Source organism: Pecten maximus, chromosome 2 (genome assembly GCF_902652985.1).
Source record: "Pecten maximus chromosome 2, xPecMax1.1, whole genome shotgun sequence".
NCBI classification, from domain to species: Eukaryota; Metazoa; Mollusca; class Bivalvia; order Pectinida; family Pectinidae; genus Pecten; species Pecten maximus.
In genome coordinates, this window is record NC_047016.1 from 8,819,301 (window position 1) to 8,825,607 (window position 6,307).

Consider the following 6,307-nt stretch of genomic DNA (forward strand, 5'->3'; position numbering starts at 1 on the left):
CGGTGACCCACTAATCTGAGAAATATTTTCTCCTTGAGAGAAAATGATATAATAAAAAAGATAGGTGTCTTTTAATGTTTACACAAGATTAACTTATCTGCCATTCATATTAAGATATGATCTCATAAATACATCTGGGATGATTATCTACCAAGAAACCAGAGGAATGCTTTCGTCAGAGTGATGGCGCAATTATATCATATCTAAAACCAGGAGTGTACTTCAGTATATTTATGATCTTTTAGAAGAACAAAACCTTTGTTGTTGGCCTATTAAGAGAGGCATTCTAAAACAAATAGCACAAAAATGTGTTCGAGTAAATGTATTGTGGTTTTATGATCAAGTGTGGTGTCCACATTGCTTTACCAACGTAGACAGGCGCGTGTGCCGTTGGAGTACCCGTTCGTCGTCTATAGACATACAAAGGTGTGTTATCACAGGCATTTGTCACCCACATGGAAATTATTACATATCAAAGCGCTTTTCTAAACACTGATAAATTACCTACATTTCTATCTAATTGTGTTTTAATGTCAATAAATGTACAATGACAGACTAGCAGGGGTCCATTGTTTTATTTTAAAAGTCCATAATATATAAGTATTTATAAAGAACACCAATATACTTGAATACTGTTCACAAATAAATAACAAATCATAAATCATACTTCAGATCACAACTACACCGTAATGTAATTCCCGCTCTTAACCTGAGTTTTAACTGATGTGATGAACGAGTTACTATATATATAGTATAAAAATAAGGATTTCTGTATCGGTTATTACTCTGCTGCTTAATGTGACGTTATTACTTCAATACATTTATGTGATTGTTATATAACACTAAACACCATAAACAGTTCGCAGAGTTTTATTTCTGCATCAATTACCAATGTTGTATATCACGTAGTGATATTCCATAGCTACAGATGTCGAAAGGTCTTCTGCCTCATACAACTATTTTGTATTATAACAGTATTGTTGTATGTTTTCGAAAACAATCAAACCATATACGTGAAAATGCATATTAGCGACTATCATTATCATTAACCTTATTTTGACGAATCAAGAGTCTGTTGTGTATATTTACTTACTTAATCATTAGTATGACAGATTGTTTTATATGCATATTCCAAGACTATGGAAGAATATCTTTTCGTATTTACCTGTTTCACGACAATGACAACGTACATTTGTTGTATCAATATGTTTCACGACGATGGCAGATTACATTTTTGCATCAATATGTTTCTCAACTATGAAAAAAGACATTTTACATCGATATGTTTCATAAGTATGATAACATGCATTTTCGTATCAATATATTTCACGACTACGACAAAATATCTTTTTGTATCTGTATGTTTCGTGACTCCTACAAAATACATTTTGTATCGCTGTTTCACGACTACGACAGAATATATTTCTTTTTACAATTGAAAACTATCTATCAGCTTGAATGAAACGTATTCATTGCTTGGATGATGTAAGAATCTGATCTCATCAAAGTGATGGTATATGTTGGAGGTTTTTCAGCAACAAAGTTACGCTTTTTACTCACCTCCTCGAAATCGTTCGATTTTTCTGTTCAGATCATAATGAAGCGACGAGTATGGGGTTATTTTGCTGCATTTCTGCAATATACATTGAATGTTTTTTTTCTTTATAAAATACTCATTTCACAATTATGAAAGCTAAACATTCAAGGTAACATAAGAAAAAACGATACAATGACGTTGACAAGGTCATCAAATAAAGTCTATGAAAATACATGTTGCATAAGGTCCAGTGTTAAGTGTTTAATGGTTAAGTTCAATGTACATGCATTTAAAAGCGCGTTTATCTGAAATGTTTTGGCCGGATTTTATTTCACTGGGCTGTTCACAGCTAAATAACGAGATATCTCTACATTAATACAAATTGTAACAGTTATTTTGGGTGTATAATGCATGGTATCGAGACTTTATACCAATTAAGTAGGATACCCAGAATTATCAAATCCGAATATATTTATACACAGTATGTGTTAGATTTACAGAAGTTTGAATTATCAGTCACCTATTTGAAAATGAACACCATAAAAGTGAAATAAAATGTACTGTTGAGAATGAATATGTTTAAATTGATATATTTTAGATTTGTTTGTTTTCAATAAAATTTACGCAGTTGATATTAAACTTTTATTTTTTAATATTTTACTGTTAGAAAGGAAACGCATACAAAAAAGCAAGTATCTGCAATTATATTTTGTGTATCAGTATTGTCTAGTGGGAGATAATATGGAATCTTACAGAACACAAAAGGGTATAACACCGCTGTAATAACAGCGTTATCATACAGAACAACACGGTTAAAGTACTGTTTCTATTATATTTTCTCTCATTCTACCTATACTATTGTTACACCTGGTCTATGAACAGTAACATATTCCCACACTTTTACACACATCAATACGTATATTTGTTTGATATTCTTAAACATTACGGAAAATGTCGACAGTAATTATAATTTTTTTCTTCGATTCATTGCTTACTTTATGTTATGTACTTTAGGTGAAATCATATTAAAATAATGAAGATATTTAAATGATAGTGTAAATGCAAAATGCAATTTTACATAAATGCAGAAGATATTAAGTAGTGACAAATACATTATAAATATCACAAAGTCATTATGACGTGATGAAATCTGCACTTCAGCAGTACAATAACCCCATTGGATGTACTTATCGTATCAACGGACAAGGAAAGAACCACGTAACGACAGACCTCTCAACTACTTTGTCTTTCGTGCATGGTACTGCTGTGTGACGATAAGTGTATTTCGATTACTGGATCAAAACGAGTCTTTAAATAATGATATCAAATATTTGACAATTACTCTTAAAGTGAAGTATAATTCGATGTTTGTTTTCCAATAAATAACACTTTAATGCACTAATGCGTGCATGTTAACGGATTTTTAGCCTAAAGAGTTGTTTGTAATCATGATAAATAGTTTGTTTTGTTGCTTGTAAAGTTTATAGTAAGTATAATTTATCATATGAATTGCTCAATCAATGCAAATGTATACTTACTTAAATTGCCTTAATCTTCAAAGCTACAGGAGAATTTCCCTTCAAACATTTTGATTCTCTTTTGATTTCTTTTTTTCTCTCTCTCCATTTTTATAAAAGATATTGGATAGAATTTCACGCGAAAAAAACCACATTTCCATTTGTTCCACAATTTACAATTGTAAATTAATCAAAAGTTTGAAACTCGCAATAATAATGTAATATTTTAATATGAAACTTTTTTATACATTTAAAAACTGCCCTTCTGGAGGAAAACAACAACAACAACAACAACAAACAAAAAACAAAACAAAACAATAGAATACCGACTACATAACAAAACCATATCTCTAAATCAAAATCGATAATAACGATTAAAATGAAGAGAAATTAGAGTTTCGTTGAGACCTTACAAGGATGATAAGACTAGGTGTTACTGAGGATAAGCGTCTTAGGCTTCATCGACAACACCTGTCATACGAATCTAAGTCAGGTTCCTGTTAAGTAACATTTTCACAATAGAAGCAATAAAGATTGATAAAATCATCATGACTGCATACAATTTTTCAATCGACTAATTAATCTGCATCGAAACCCCGAGATCAGCCTGGGTATGTAAACAAGGTAGGGTGAGAGAGATGTTAGCATCTAAAAATGTAGACTTATTATCATGTTTATCATACAGCTTAGTTGCGAGTTGTTCCTTACATGATAAGTTCTACAAGGTCCATCCGGTCGACAGGGTTAATCAAGGATTTTCCTTTCTAATGCTGGCTTATAATAATGCATTATTTTTTCCTGTTTATCTTAGGTATAATTACAACTGTTTGTGATAAAAATATATTTTATTTGAGTAATTGTTAATGGTCAATGGCAAGCTTATCACCACAATCGTTAAACACAGGACACGTGTGATATCATACCGGATGGTATAGCAGTGTACGGCGTCTTTTACAAAGACGACAGGGTTCGAGTCCCAGATCAGGTTTAACACGGAACATTCATGGTGTCGACTGCCTCGCCATATGGACTTGAACAGCGATCCATTGTTTCCTTCTACAGTAATAACCTCGGACGGCAAGACATTAAAATATGGTGTAATATTGTAGAAGTAGCACGCATTAATGGATATGGATTAAACGACAAACTGAAGAGAGTTTGACAGGGGACATAATTTCCAGAACTACAATGACAAATCAGTGTTTGATAAGACGTGGGTTGATAGGTCCGTAATATACCAGTAAAATGAATGAGGAGACACCAACAGAAAAAAACACGAATAAATGGAGGAGTGATCGACATCTATTGAGAGAGCAAGCTGTTAAGTGTATCTAATAGCAAAACTAAGGATCAAATAAAGTGCATCGAGGACATAAAACAGATAAAAAGCATCACGAAGCGACTTAAGTAATAACATGAAATATTTTGAAGTGGTTTTGTTAAATCTTCTGTATACTACTCAAGCCCATGTCGGTAAAACCGCCTCCATGGGAGTAAATTTATAACATGCTTACCCCTGACGTGTGGGTGTCAGGAATCTAGTCAGAAAAGGTGACAACTGAAAGCGTTGTTAACAGATAAATCGGAAGGTTTATGAGCATTTAAAAGTATGTTTAAGTATTATGGCTATTTTCGATCTTTACACACATTGATCGCTATTAGTGTCATCATTTAATTGCATTAATAGAACATTTTCGATACTTCAGACTTCCATGAAAGGAGATTTGTTAAATGATATTGCATTCAATATAATTTTAACTTTAATATACATCAGAAAAAAAACCAAAACCCCGAAGAAACCATATAATATAACATGTTGGTGGTAAAATCTTGCTCGCTATTAATCTAATAATTGCGAATCTCAATAAGATAAACTTGCATAACAGAATGGAAATGGGATTGCTGCAATTAATCAATATTTCAATAATTAAATATATTAATGATATGTTGACTTAAACAAGCGTTATTAAAAGTGAAATATACTTTATGGCGAATAAAAGGAAATAACAGCAAACGATTCTTTTCTGCTCATTTTCCCACGTTTTGATATTAAGTTTTCTTTAAAAACCTTTAATCTTAATTTGAAATATATGTATATGCATAGCAAAGTGTCAACTTTGGCGTTTTCAAAATAAATCGTATCCGAGATTCAAGTATTTGTGGTTATGATATACAAATCAAGAAATCGTGAACTTCTGCCTTTTCGTTAGAATTAAACTAACATAGTCTGGAAACCATTTTAGCATTCACAAACAAACCCTCGAGGTATGTAAACTGTCGTCTAAAGGTGTATCGATAAGGACAACGAGACAGATATACATGCTATTTGATATCTTTATTCTTTTGAATAAATGACATACATTTACCAACAGTGGGATCGGCTGTATCTAGTGTTTCGTGTATCCAACATAGACACACGAATCGACATCGGGCATTCTACACAGGGAATGAATTGCATATTAAGGTGAAATCTCCGACGTCCAGTTTGTCCACTTCAGGTCAATTACTGACAGCAAACACGGTCAAGTGTTACTGATACGTCATTGATGATTTCTAGATACCGTACATTCTTTGACAAGGGGAAACAAGACGTAGTTATGAAATCATTTTAGTCAGTGTAAGTAGGATTTCATACAGTAAAATCTTATCAATCAAAATACAACAATACTGTCATATTACTTCAGATTGTTTTGTCCATTTCACATTTAAATGATGATATGATACATGGGTTATTTCCTTCTTTTATGATTTACTAAAATGTTACTTTATATCAAACATATATAAAACAATACTATATAGTTCTTTTATAATGTCACGATTTTCTTTAAACTGTCTTGTTACAAGGCCGTCATTTTAAAATTTGAGATAGAACAAATAATAGCAGTGTAGTTACACCAAAATTGTGATTTTTATATTTGAAGTAAAAATGTAAAAATAAGCAGCTGAATATTTAGTTGATATTGTATTGTACATACAACTGGCTATACTCAAAACAATGGTTAACATAATCATATACATAGGTAAGATTGTAATCCATGAATCATACCAGAACTGTAGTGTGAGGCGCATTACCATGCAGTTATATCTGCTCAGCCGAGTAATAATTTATCAAACAATTGGAATTTAGATAGAAAGTTGCATTGATCAAAAGCATTAATCATTACAACACAAACCGATAATAGTCTTCTAGTTTTTTTTAAGGTGAGTCCAATTCCACAATTCCTCATACGCCACAGTGTCACGTGCCGATTCG